This window comes from Lepus europaeus, chromosome X (genome assembly GCF_033115175.1).
Source record: "Lepus europaeus isolate LE1 chromosome X, mLepTim1.pri, whole genome shotgun sequence".
Taxonomy (NCBI): Eukaryota; Metazoa; Chordata; class Mammalia; order Lagomorpha; family Leporidae; genus Lepus; species Lepus europaeus.
This window is the reverse complement of record NC_084850.1, coordinates 52,168,154-52,182,427: the sequence shown is the minus strand read 5'-3', so window position 1 is coordinate 52,182,427 and position 14,274 is coordinate 52,168,154. Positions and strand designations below refer to the sequence as shown.

The 14,274-nt window shown below is 41.1% G+C and overlaps 1 protein-coding gene across 1 annotated transcript in view; it reads left to right on the top strand.

Moving 5' to 3' along the window:
• The window catches only part of DCX (doublecortin), a 111,671-nt gene that overhangs the window by 47,177 nt on the left and 50,220 nt on the right, over positions 1-14,274 (top strand). The window lies entirely within an intron of this gene.

Sequence of the window (14,274 nt, the reverse complement as noted above, 5' to 3'; positions counted from 1 at the left end):
TGTCCCAGGTTCAGGCTCTCACAGAACCCCAGCCCAGGGGTCTTACCTCACAGGGAGATGTTTGAAAATGAATTCAAAAACAAGTCAACAAACCTTGTACTCCAAAACAAAGTAACTCACCCAAACCCAGATTTTTGTGCCAAAAACTGTGGACATGCTGGCTCAGCATCCTCAGGACCAAGATGTTGCTTAATTTTAACTTATTTTTAACTGATCCAGATGAAAAGTTGTGGGGCTCTAGGGCAGCCTGGGCTCTGAGTTCCAAAGGGCGGTTTCCTAGCAGCCCCCTGCTTGCTATGGGAAGGGGCCATGCTGCCATTTTCTCATCATTCCATGGGGTGTGTCTGCCTTGGCCAACCCCGCACATCATGGCCAGGACCCACCTGCCTGTCCCCATCCCGCCCAGCTCTGTGTCAGTGTCTGAATTGTGGATCGTGCAGAGGAACCTGCAGCCATAGTTATTTGACTATATCTTGACCGAGGGCTTGTAGTGCAAAGCCAGGCCAGTGTCGCACATTACTTACAATAAAAGGGATCATTTCTAAAAAAAAAATTAGATTTGCTGGACCTTAGGCCTGCTAAATCAAATTTGCTAGAAAATTGGGCTAAGGATTCTACACTTTCAGCAGCTACAAGGTAATTCCCATAAGTGATGACATTTGCAATCCATGGAGATAACTTTAACATTTGCAGTATTTTTTAAAGATTTATTTATTTATTTGAAAGAATTACAGAGAAAGAGGGAGAGAGATCTTCCATCTGCTGGTTCACTCCCTGAGTGGCAGCCAGGAGCATCATCCAGATCTCCCATGTGGGTGTATGGGCTCAAACACTTGGGCCTTCTTCTGGCTTCTTTTCCCAGGCCATTAGCTAGATCAGAAGTGGAACAGGCAGGACTCGAACCAGTGCTGATACAAGATGCCAGTGTAGCAGGCAGCAGCTTTACCCGCTATGCCACAATGCTGGCCCCATGCAGTATTTAGATATTCTCAAAACTACCTATATACTTGAGATACCTTGGAAGTTTAACAAATACAGATAGTGGACTCGTTCATCCAATTAAAAGACCACCTGTATAATTCCTTTGTTTCACTTCTGTGCTCCTTGGTTCTTCTATCCCTTCCTGAACTCTGGCCCAATGGCTGCTTTCAACCATTGATTTCAGAGGCTCTTGAAGGTCAGGCTTGCTCCTATGCTTGTCATACTTTTCTCTTGAACCTTTTTTAGGTCTCCCAATCCTGCTTTCTCTCTATTGTCCAACTCTTCACATACTGCCATGAAGAACATGATTCCAGAATGTATTGAGAATAAGCCAATATTTTTAAATATTTTTGTGATTTACTTTCTATGATTATGTTATAAAGGCAAGTTTACCTAGTGGAGAGAGATGGGGTGAAGGAGAAGGAGAAGGAAAATGAGGAGCAGGAGACAGAAGGAAATAGGGAGGAGGGAAGAAGAGAAGGAAGGAAAGAAGGGAGGGAGGGAGGAAGGAAGAGTGGGCAGGCAGGCCCAATCATTGAAGTTGTGCTCCATTGTTACAGAATAAAAGCCATGTGCACCACACACAGTATTTGACATTTCTGGGAAGCATCTTTGTTCCCACCCTCCCTCAACCCTCTCATTTCCACACCTATGGGTGACTTCTAGAGCAGGTGTTGGTGACAAAAAGCTGAACCTAAGCAGCCTGATTTTGCAATTGATTCTCAACAGGAAGGGGCCTCAATTCTCGGCCATCGTCTCTCACTTGAGTGTAATATTAGACTTCAAGACAAAGCTCAGATTGATGTGGTCCCCACCCCACCTTTCTTCTCCTGGCTTCTTTTCTGTAAGTGATGCTTTCAGTGTTTGGAGTCTGGCAGCTGCAAGGCCTTGTTGCTAGGTAACAATTTTTCAGCACAAAGAACCCTCAGCTGGGAAGGTCAAGTCTGTCAGTGTGAAACAGCTGTACAAAATTTTTATTTGTCTTCCTCTTGTTTTGGTTAATCACAGGGCATGGAACCAGAATCAAACTTTTAATAGACATGAGAAATGCTGGAGGGTACCAGTTCAGCTGCTTCTGCTTTTTTGCTGCTCTTCAAATCACAGCCTTTCTGCTCCAGCTCAATAGAGGCCCAACAAGCCTAGCAGACTGGAAGCGGTGTAGGGAGATGGGGTGGGGCGGTCAGGTGTTCCTTAGTCTTTTTAGAGCCTGGAAAGAGAAGGAATAGCCAAATGAAAAGCTAAAAGTCAACTGTTACTTTTCAAATTAACTAACAGTTTCTTAGGATTAGAGTTGCCAGATTAAATGCAAGATACTCAGTTAATTTAGATTCTGATAAACAATGATGAATTAACATGTAAATTAAATTAAATAATGTCCTATATTGCTATTTGCTAAATCTGTGAACCCTAACTAGTATGCATAAATTTAGTAAGAAATTTGTATGGCATCTATACCAAAAGAGTAATATAAATGGGGCCTCAGCTGATTGTGATGCTATTGTGGTGGATTAAACTTCATCTCTTTCTTGATCAATACTCTAGAAGCTGAAGTCAAAGAGAGATTTATAAAGAATTACAGAAAGGTAAGGCAGACTCTGTTTCTCTTTCTGTCACCTTCCGTTGTGGTCATTTGTCAGATGTCAGTCTAGTGACTAAATTTAAGTGTGGTGCACTGGGATGAGTGCATATTTGGAATTCAGGAGGCCAGAGTTGTAGCACTTGATAGAACAGCTCTTAACCACCTGGGTTATCTTGAACAAGTCCATACTCTTTCAGGCCTCAGTTGTTTTCCTATACCATAAAAGAGGTTGAACTAGAGAATGGTGTTCAAAATGTGCCCCCTCCTCCATCAGCAGCATCAGCATTACTAGAGAATTCATTAGAAATGCAGAGTATCAGGCTTTGCCTCACAGTTTGTGAATCAGAAACTCTAGGGATTGGGATCTGCATACTGTGTTTATGATTCTCTCCCAGTGATTCTGATGCAGATTCATGCTTAAGAACCACTGAGTTAGAGAATCTTTGAAAACCCTGTCAGTTCTTTGGTCAGCTCCTTACTTGAAATAGCATATTCCATTCATTCCCACCCTTCTTAGAGATTTATTCTAAATTAAATCCTTTGGGAGTGTGGAGCTCTACATAATAGCGCAGAGGTTTCCCTTTTATTTTTACTTTCATTTGTTCTTGTATCCTTATTTTTATACATACCCTCTCCTCTTTAGTCAGTATTGGTGAGGAATTTTATTGTCCATTCTGCCAGCAGGCTGGTGTTAAGGGTAACGTTTCTGTAAGGGTCAGCAAGGCTCCAGACTGCTGCATGCATGGTTTGTCTTACTACTAGACAAAGGAGTCTGTCTAGGGGAGTTTTGCTTTATAAAAATAACTAAGGACAAATTTCAATCTGCTTAAATTATTTGGAACCACGGATGGCTTCAATTCTGATTGTTCCTTAAAAACCTGTTATGTTTCCAGAAGTCTTCCCTTTGCCTCATTCCTGATCCTTCCCACAGAATAACATAGACCCCAAACTCACTGTCTTTACATACAAATCGCTGGTTACTAAAAAAGAGGGATGCAGGATCAACAGGGGAATGAGTGTGGTAGCATGTTTCTCACAATAGGGAGCATCCAATAGTGTTGTCCATGGTGCTGAATGTGGTTGTTGACTCTTCCTTGGAAATTTAGGCAAAGGAAGTCTGTCCTTTGCTTGTTTTGTTTCCCAATGGAGACAACCTAATGAATTTGGTAATCACACCATGCCACTTAGTCAAGACAACCAGGGCAATTATGTTGTTTTATGGGCCAGTGCCTTTCTCTGGTGCTGTTCTGACAGAGTAACAGAGAAACATGCTCCCAGCTTGGGGAACTGTATTGTATTCTGACAAAGAAGGCTTAATGTGAAGTGTGTAATTACTTAAAAGCAATGGATCATCCCCTCAAGTGCCGCACTGTAAATATGAGTGAGCCAGGAGAACAATGAATTATGAAGTTAGCAATGAAGATACTAGAGTAGTACTCACAAATCATTGTAAATATCAAGCAGCTTTAAGCACGAGGAGACCCAAGTGTGCTGCCCTAACACTGCACAGGCTACTCACAGATAGCTTCTTTCTGATTTATGAAACTTTTCTATTTTAAAGTGATAATAGATTAACAAGAAGTTTCAAAAACAATACAGAAAGAGTGCCTCTACACCAATTTCTCCCAATAGTGACATCTTACGTAGCTGTGGTACAGCATCAAAACCAGGACATTGATATTGGAATAACATACAGACTTCATTAGAATTTCAATATTCATTCATTCACAATTCAAGCATTCATTTGGATTCATGTGTGTCTATACACTTTTATACATACACGCACAAAATTTTATCACTCTTAGATGTTTGTAACCACCACCACAATCAAGACACATAACTGCTGTATCACTGTGCTATCCCTTTATCATTACACACATTCCTTCTCCCACCCTATCTTTCTCTAACTCTTCACAATCACTAATCCGTTCTTCAACTCAAGAACTTTGTCATTTCTGGAATGTTGTATTAATGGAATTATACAGTATGTAACATTTTGGGATTGACTGTTTTCATTGGCATTAATTCCCATGGGGTCCAACTAAGTTGTTGCATGTGTCAATATTGTGCTCCTTTTTATTGCTGACTAGTATAGCAACCAATAGCTGAGAAACCTAACAGGAATTGGTGAAACAACTCATAAATTAACAATGGTAGCAAGTTATTGTCACCTCTCCCTAGGATTAGAAGCACAAAGAATTAGTGTCACAATAGGTCAGGGCCAGGATCACCTAGAAGCTAGACTCATGACCAGCTTTACTGTGGAAACTAGATCCATGTAAGAGACAAAATCACTATAGCGAATGCTATGAGAAGTGGAGGTGAAAGAGGGATGGTGGTTGAGAAATATTCTCTCTTTCTCTTGTCTTCCATTCTCCCTCCATTATCTTCTATTGGCTGAACCCAACTGGAAGTCAAATAATATGGCTGCCTGAAATGGGTACCCTGCAGCAGTCACCTTGCCAGAACACTGAATATATCATGTGACAGTGGTGCATCTGAGGGAAAACAGGCCCATGGCCTGCACAGTAGTAACTGTGAGTGTTCAATATTACAAGATAATGTCAAGCTTTTTTCTAAGTGACTGTACTAAAGTACACCCTCAAAAAGCAATATAAAAAATCCCATGAATCCAAATGTTCTCTAATACTTGGATTATCTATGGATATGATAACAGAAAGTAGAAAACTTCTCAAAGATATTCTAGACTATGCTCAAAAAAGTGGATAGTTATACTCAGAGAGTTAGCAGGGAATAGCTCAACTCTAACATCACTCCAGATTTTCTCGCTGGGCCTTGGTTTCCTTTGGCTCGTTTGTGGTTCTCATTATGGCTTGGGTTCTAGTTTAAAAACTTTTGGAGCATGTTCTTATGTATTCATGGTAGTGTTGCACCCCACATAAGCACCAACTCTCAGATTTTGGTGTAATTTTCTGGACTCTACAATCACTTGAGGGATGAAAAAAGGAAAATCACAGACCCAGGGAGCCTATAACTATCATTTTACAGAGCTTAGGCTTGTATATGAGAGAACATGACAAAACACATTCAATTACAAATCTCTTTAAAATGTCACATTCAATTATAGAGGATGACCTTAAAAATTACTAATCTTTTGAGTCTCAGTTTTATCATCTGTAAAGTGGACACAGTGACACCAAGGAAGTACTATTTATTGAGTAGTTACTATATGCCAGACACTATTCCTAACTTGAAGAACTTTTGTGATAAGTAGAAATGTTATGAAATATCTGGTGCATAGTAAGGACTAAAAATATCATCTACTAGAGTGAGTGTTGTGGCTCAGTAAGTTAAATTGTCACTTGGGATGCTTGCATCACATATCAGAGTGCTTGGTATTGAGTTCCATCTCTGCTTCCAATTCAGCTCCCCGATAATGTACCTTGGAGGTAGCGAATAATAGCCCAACTATTTGAGTTCCTACTGCCCATGTGGGAAACCCAAATGGAGTTCCTGGCTCCAGGCTTCACCCTGGCCCAGCCATAGATGTTGAGGAATTTGGGGAGTGATCCACCAAATAGAAGATCTCAATCTCTCTCTCTCTCTCTCTCTCTCTCTCACTCTCACTCTCACTCTCACTCTGCCTTTCAGATAAATAAATATATAAACCTTTTAAATGACATCTAAAATATTCTCATTGACAATAAACATTTACTTCACTTCTGAGAAGACCTGGATTAATTTGGACCCTCTCTGGTGTTAACATTCTTGTTAGCCAGGAGTTGGTCCTGCCCAATGTTAGTTCATAGCATGTCTGACAAATGTGTCTCAGGAACGATGATTATTCCTGAAGAAAAGAGTAAATACCAATTCTTTCCATTTGTTGGTTCAGTATACACTATTTTTGTATACTAATAACTCTTAATAAGGTTGAGAAACATCCCTAAAATATTTTAATTTCTATGTTGAAAATCAATATATCCACATTGTGAAGTCTCTTAAAGAGCTGGGCCAGTCACAACTAGTCAGTATTCCTGCAAATATTTTGTATATCTTTCATGGAATCCGATACCAAGGAAGAAATTTCTTGAGTCTTGTATTTGATCTCTGTGTTCCTTCAGTCCCATATCTAAATGGGGCGCTCAGTTCTGAAGTTAGAAGGAAAATGATGGGAAGGCCATCCTTGCTTTTTTGGCCACAAGTCCAGTAGCTGAAAGTGTCAAATGATTGTAATGATTATACTGGGAATATTAACTCTATGAGTTCCATGATAATGGAATATTGACCTCTCTAACAGAGAACCTCATTTCATTGCTGTGTTACCCATTTTCCTCTATTAGAAACCATCCATTGATTGCTGACTTCATCATAACCCTAGGCAATCATTTAGCTAAATTGCCAGCTATTTCCCTTCCCTGGCAGAAGGGTCCCTAATAAGATTTCACATAATTAAAAGAAGGCTGGCAATCTGAAATTCCAAAAGAGCCAGTGAGTTTGGAGGCTGAGAACTCCTCCTTATCCTCTTCCTACTCTCTTCGCTGCCAGCCTGCTGAACTGAGATTCTGAAGCTTAAAAACAGATTCACTAACCATTCATAGGCTTCCCGATGGTGATAAAGGAACTTCTGTTCTGTTTTCAGCTGTCGCCATGCTTCTTCTTAAAGCTCAGCTACAGAGTTTACCACCAGATATGCATCTGCTGCCCTGCCCAGAGCATGCTTCTCTCTTCCCTTTGCGAACCAAGTGGTATCATTTAGCCTGGAAGGGCAGGCTGTTAGACTCAATGACCTAGTAGGAGAGACTGAGAGACAAGATGGCTCCATGTGATGCTGTCTTACTTAGGAAGAAAATGGACCCTGATGTGCATAAATAGCTACCTCAAATGGGGTGTGGATAATTGTCCCATTTAATGGGATTTTCATTAGGGAAAAGGGTAGTGTAATGTAGTTTGAGTGATCCCAGCCCTTTCCATTCTCTGATTCTGTAGAGATGTTAATCATGCTGCTCATGGCAAGTCTGCCAGAGCCGAAGCTGATGATGTAACCAATTTTCCAGCAAGTCCTTTGTCTGAGTGACTGCAGCACAGCTGCAGAAGAGAGCACCAGGGAGCTGAATGTGTTAATGGGAAAAAAGCACTTCCCCCAGTTCTTTCTTCCAGAAAGATGTCACTGGGAGCTTTGTGTGTTGGTCAGCAGAATTGTGCTGGGTGTGTGCTGGAAGCTGGCCTCATTGCTCATGCTTCTCAAAGTTATGATTTAAAGGGCATTGTTGGGAATACAATAGATACAGATACTCACATCAAGGTGTGGACTAGCAACACTGAGCTACTGAGATTTCTAAGGTTTTTCTATGTTTGGCTTCATGCCTTCATTTGGATTGTGTAACTGAATATATAATGTAAGTAATAGATGAGTATATATATTATACAGTGCATATAATACATATATAACATTTTAAAGTTTCTTACTTTGTGTGTCATGCATAGAAAAGGAAGTGCGGTGGCTAGCAGTGTGGGAATGTGGTCCTCTAAATCAAACCACTTTAGGATTATTTTCTGGCTATTCCTATTATTAGCTGTGTGATTTTGGGAAAATTACATACTCTTTCCAAGCTTTTTGTTCCTATCTGTTATGAAGATCGTAGCAGCAGGGAGGATTACAAGAGCTAATCCATGCAATTAGCTACTGCTTAACATTGTAAGTCCTTAATAAACATAACTCTGCTACCAATTTATTTATCTTATGTTAGACTGCCAATCAATTTTGTGTCATAAACATTACAGTGATCCCTATTTTATGGATGAAGAAGCAGATTTACACAGGTCACCTTGTCTAAAATATCATAGATAGTATTGGTCGAACTGGATTTGGCCTCAGACTGGTGATGTTAAAGAAACAGTACTACTGCCTCAAAGACAATGTGCTTGGGTGGCTGGAATGCAACTGTCTCCCTTTAAGGGGTTCTCCTTAAAGAATAGTGATTGCCTATCAGGATGGGGAAATGTGCTTACTGGGAAGATGCAAGAGGGAATTTGGTACATCTTGATAAGACTTTGCATTATACAGGTGCATGCATTTGTCAAAATTCATCAAATAGCACACTTAGAATTTGTGTACTTCACTGCATGTAAAAGTCATCTAATAAAAGGAAGCTTAAACCATTAATGAAGTCTAATTTATGATATGCATGCAGATGTGCTTAAGAGTACAGTATACTAATTCCTGTAACCTATTTTGAAATGTACAAAAAATAAGGTGAATTGATAGAGTTATGTAAAGAGGGACATACAAATGATAAGGCAAATATAGCAATTGCTAACTGTAAAATCTAGATGATACAAACTTTACTACATATTTGAAAATTTTCATAAAATTTCTGGAAAAAGAAATTGGAATCACCTTGAGTAGTTTTAAAAATATTGATGCTTGGGATTTCTTCAGACTTTTTAAAAAAGATTTATTTATTTATTTGAAAGTCAGAGTCACACAGAGAGAGAAGGGGAGAGAGAGAGAGAGAGAGAGAGAGAGAGAGAGAGAAAGGTCTTCCATCTTCTGGTTTACTCTTCAATTGGCTGCAATGGTCAGAGTTGCGCTGATCCAAAGCCAGGAGCCAGGAGCTCCCTTCGGGTCTTCCTACACAGGTACAGGGGCACAAACACTCGGGGGCCATCTTGTACTGCTTTCCTAGGCCATAGCAGAGAGCTGGATCAGAAGCAGCTGGGAGTTGAATTGACACCCTTATGGGATGCCAGCACTGCAGGCAGTGGCTTTACCCACTATGCCACAGCACAGACCCCATACTCATACTTTTAGAAATAATTAGTCTGGAATAGTCTGCAGGTATTTTAAAAAAAAAAAAAGCTCTAACTCATGGTGACAGTTGAAAACCATTGTTAGAGTGAACCTGATTTTGAGGTTTGGACTTGCTAATGAATAATGTTCCTTAGGTCATCAAAATTAGCACTGGGCTCTCAACGCCAGCTCACCATACATGCCTCTGGGTTCCAGATAGAAAGTGCTCTGACAGACTAATTATTTTTGAAACTCTAATGAGTAGTGTGCACTTGATTGTCCTCTCTCTGCCCCTGCTTCAACAAAATAATTAGCCAGCCCAAAATGTCAGCAGGGACAGGGCTGAGAAACTCTGCTATAGACCAGTGCCTCCTGAACATGGAAAAATATACATACCTAGGAAGCTTGTTAAAATGCAGCTTTCAATTCACGAAATCTGAGGTGAAGTTTGAGATTCTGCATTTCTGACAAACTTCTAAATGGTGTCCATGCCACTTATCTATGGATCACACACTGACAAAACAAGACCCATAACTTCCCTCTACATCTTTCCACCAGATTTTATCTATCTTAGGCTCTCCTCTTTTTAAAAAAAAATCAGCATTTTTTAAAAGATTTATTATTTGAGAGGCAGAGCTACAGACAGAAAGAGGGAGAGACAGAGAGAAAAGTCTTCCATCCACTGGTTAACTCCTCAAATGGCTGCAATGGCTGGAGCTGGGCCAATCTGAGGCCAGGAGCTTTTTCCATGTCACCCACATGGGTGCAGGGCCCAAAGACTTTGGCCATCTTCTGCTGCTTTCCCAGGCCATTGGCAGGGAGCTGGATTGGAAGTGGAGCATCCAGGACTGGAACCAGTGCCCCTTTGGGATGGTGGCACTGCAGGTCGAAGCTTAACCTACTACACCACAGCATACAGCCCCGGGGTCTCCTCCTCTTAAGACTCTGCTCTGGGATTGGTTATTCTGAGAAACTTCTAAGGAGCAAATGGCTGAAGGTAGATTAATACACTTCTTGCATTCTTTGTGCAGTCATCAAAGTCTGAAACCAAAAACTAACTTAGATGAGAATTGCAGGAACCAAGCATAGCTTAAGAGAGAGATGATGCATTTAGTTCTGGGGTAACTTTGGGGAAATAGGGCAACATTTTTTAAAACTTATTTTTTCTTTTTATTTTTAGGGCAACATTTTTAAAAAGATTTTTCTTTTTGAAATTCAGAGTGACAGAGAGAGGAGGGAGACACACACACAGAGAGAGAGAGAGAGAGAGAGAGAGAGAGAAAGAGAGAGAGAGGAGAGAGAGAAAGAGAGAGAGAGGAGAGAGAGAAAGAGAGAGAGAGAGAGACTGACTCAATCTTCCATCCTGGCCACAACAGCTGCCACTGGGCCAGGTTGAAGCCAGGATCCTGGAACTCCATTTGTGTCTCCCACATAGGTGGCAGGGATCCAAGAACCTGAGCCCTCTTCTGCTGGTTTCTCAGGCACATAAGCAGAGAGCTGGAGTGAAAGTAGAGCAGCTGGAACTAGAGCTCATGCTCCAATATGGGATGCAAGCATTACAGGCAGCAGCCTAACCTGCTGTATCACAATGCTGGCCCCTAAGCACAGTTGTCTATAAAATCCAGGTTTACCCAGACTGAATTTATGGGAGCAGTCTTAATTATTTTCATATCCTTGGTACCCAGCACAGTGCCTGGCTCAAAGGATATGACCAGATTGTGTTAGTCAATGCAGTTGACAAATTACCCATAGTTCTGTACAGAGCTTGCTAGAGCAGCAAAGCCAAGGAGTCTACTGGGGCAGGGCACTGTCATTGACTCCTGCAAGGCCAGAAATATTGCCTTTCAGCAGCTTTCGATGTGAATGGCAAACTGTAGAGTGGACTTCCTCTCAGAATGTATCTTCCTCCTTACATCCTGGATAGCACCAGACAGCAGAGATCATTACAACAGGTGTGTGTTCTCATCCCTCCTCATTGTATGTTAGAAACCCATAGAGCAGGGTGTGTGGGCTCTGGAGGAAGGGCTTTTCACCAGCTCATTTTCCTTGTCAGAAAGGTCCCTTTGTGACAAAGACTGAACACCCAGGCCCTAAGAGAAGGAGCTGGGCCATACAAAGAAGGGAATCATCCTGCAGTGCTGGCTTAATCTGCAAGCAGGGTACCTCTATCCACTACCTTTGATTCTTGGAAATATATGCTAATAGATGATGTGATTGGCAATGAGACAGCCAGAAGACCACCACTTCTCCACATGACTTTTGTCATGGGTTTACCCTGGGGCAATAATTATGCATTATTGTGACAATAATTATGCAACCCTGTGAACATGACAAGATCCATTGAATCATATGCTTTAAAAAAGTGAATTGTCTAGTAATGAATTACAAGAGTACCTCAAAAAGGCAAAAAATTCCATTAAATGATAAACTTACTTTGGTGCAAAAAACTTTTGATCCATGCACAGTTCTTTCATAGCATACCCTTTCTATGAACTTTTTAAAATATTCTTTATATTTTCAAAATTAGGCATTTGGCCTAGTTGTTAAGACAGTGCCTGAGTTTGAGTCCTGGTTCTGCTCCTGATTCTAGCTTCCTGCTACTGCACAAACCTGAAGGCAGTATGTGATGGCTCAAATAGCTGAGTCAGACACCCCTATGGGAGACCTGAACTGTGTTCCCAGCTCTTGGCTTCAGCTTGCCTCAGCCCCAGGTATTGCAGGCATTTGGAAAATGAATCAGTAGATAAGATCTCTCTCTCTCTCTCTCTCTCTCTCTCTCTCTCTCCCTCTCCCTCTCCCTCTCCCTCTCCCTCTCTCCCCCTCTCTCTCCCTCTCTTTCCCTCTCTTTCCCTCTCTTTTCTTCTCTCTCCCTCTCTCCCTCTCAAATAATAGGTGTGTGTATATGTATTAAATTAACGAATACAGATTAAAAGATAACTTGAGGTCAGCACTGTGGCCTAGTAGGCTAAGCCTCTGCCTGCAGCACCGGCATCCAATTTGGACACCGATTCATGTCCTGGCTGCTCCTCTTCCAATCCAGCTCTCTGCTTATGGCATGGGAAAGCAGTGGAAGGTGGCCCAAAGGGATTGAGCAAAGGGCTTGTGCCCCACAATCATGTGAGAGATGCAGAAGAAGCTCCTGGCTCCTGGCTTCGGGTTGGCCCAGCTCCAGCCATTGCAGCCATTTAGGGAGTGAACCAGCAGATGGAATACTTCTTTCTCTGGCTCTCTCTCTGTAACTCTGCCTCTCAAATAAATAATAAAGAGATAACTGGGGGAACCCTGGAGTTCCACATGGTGGAAAAGAAGCTGGCTCCAGAAGCTAAGGAGGAAACATTGAAACAAGAGATATAGAGGGCAATACCACTCTTCAGCTTATTGGCTAAAATCAAGCAAGGAGATAACAGTGCAGGGGTCGGTGTTGTGGCACAACAAGTTAAGGCACTTCTTAGGAATCAATAGATGGAATATCCCCTTCTCTCTTGCCCTCCTACTCCTTTTAAAAAACAGATACATGGCAGGAATTTGGATCCATCCTAAATTTTTCATTTCTCAATAAATCCATTTCCTTTCAAATCCAATTGTCAATGATCCCAACTATCACCAAGTGCTTCATTGTTAGATTCTTTGCCTAGAAAAAAATTCAAAAAATGTTTGAATACAGTGAACAAAGACAGCCAAGTCTTCTGAGATAAAACAATCCTGGTGTCATTAATAAAGCATAGCATTTGGCACTACCCCAGGGTTCCAGAAGCTTTTTAAATTAAATCTGGCCACTTCTACAAAGAGCTGCAGGACCTGAAGCCTGAGAAAATCATTTTTTCCCACTGAAATGAGGACTCTGGGTTTGGAAGAGGTGGTGTTCAAACCGCAATTATCTCATATATCCTTGTGGCCAAAAGTTCCAAAGCCACAGGCAGAGAACCCCTGTCTTTCCACATTGTGGCTTTGCATGAACCCATTATAATTTCAGGAATCTGATATGGCACAGCTGAAGCATACATAGCAGAAGTGCTTTAACAAAACTGTTTAAAAACCAGAAGTGGCAGGGCAGAAGAATCCCGTTTCAATGCATGAGTTCATGATAGTTGAACACACAAGTATAAAAGTGTTTCAAAAGTGTTTCAAAAGGTTCAGGGAAAATGAAATTATTTTGGTGCAAACATATTTGAAATTCATCTATAATTTTCCATAAAACATATTTTTCATGAACAGTTTGAAGACTGTACCCACAGCATGGTTTCAAACATAGTAAAGAATTCTTCCACTCTCCAACTATGGCTTGAAATGTCTTGGGAGGAAAAATAATACATTTAACTATTATCCATGTTTATATCCCATTAAGAATAAAGGTGTCAGGTATGCATTTGGTCTAGTAGTTAAGCTGCCAGTTGGGATGCCCACATCTCACATCAGAATGCCTGAGTTTAAGTCCAAGAACCACTGCTTCTTGCTTACGTATACCATGGGAGGCAGTGGGTAATGTCACAGACAGTTGAGTTCCAGCCACCCACATGGGAGACTCCTACTGAGTTCCTAATTCTGGGCTGGAGACCCAACCTAACCCTAGCTGTTGCTGGCATTGGGAAATATACCAGCAGCTGGTTCATTGTCAGTCTCCATCTCTCTGTCTATCTGTCTATCTCTGCCTCTTAAATAAGCAAAAAAAAAAAAAAAACAAAACAAAAAAACTAAAATTTGAAAAAAATGACAAGAATAAAGGTGCTAAATAGTAGGTCATGACGTTTTGGCTAACCTATGAAAATAAGGGTGCACCACTGGGGGAAGGATAAGCAAAATAGGAGGTTTTGAGCTAACAAAACAAATTTGCCTTTTTCACAATTCTCCTCTAAGTGCTTCCCTTGTATGTGACTGTGGCCAGAAATTTCTGAACTTGGAAATATAAATTGAGACAAGACTACCACTGGAATCCAGAATTATGATATCTGTCCCAAAAGGCCAG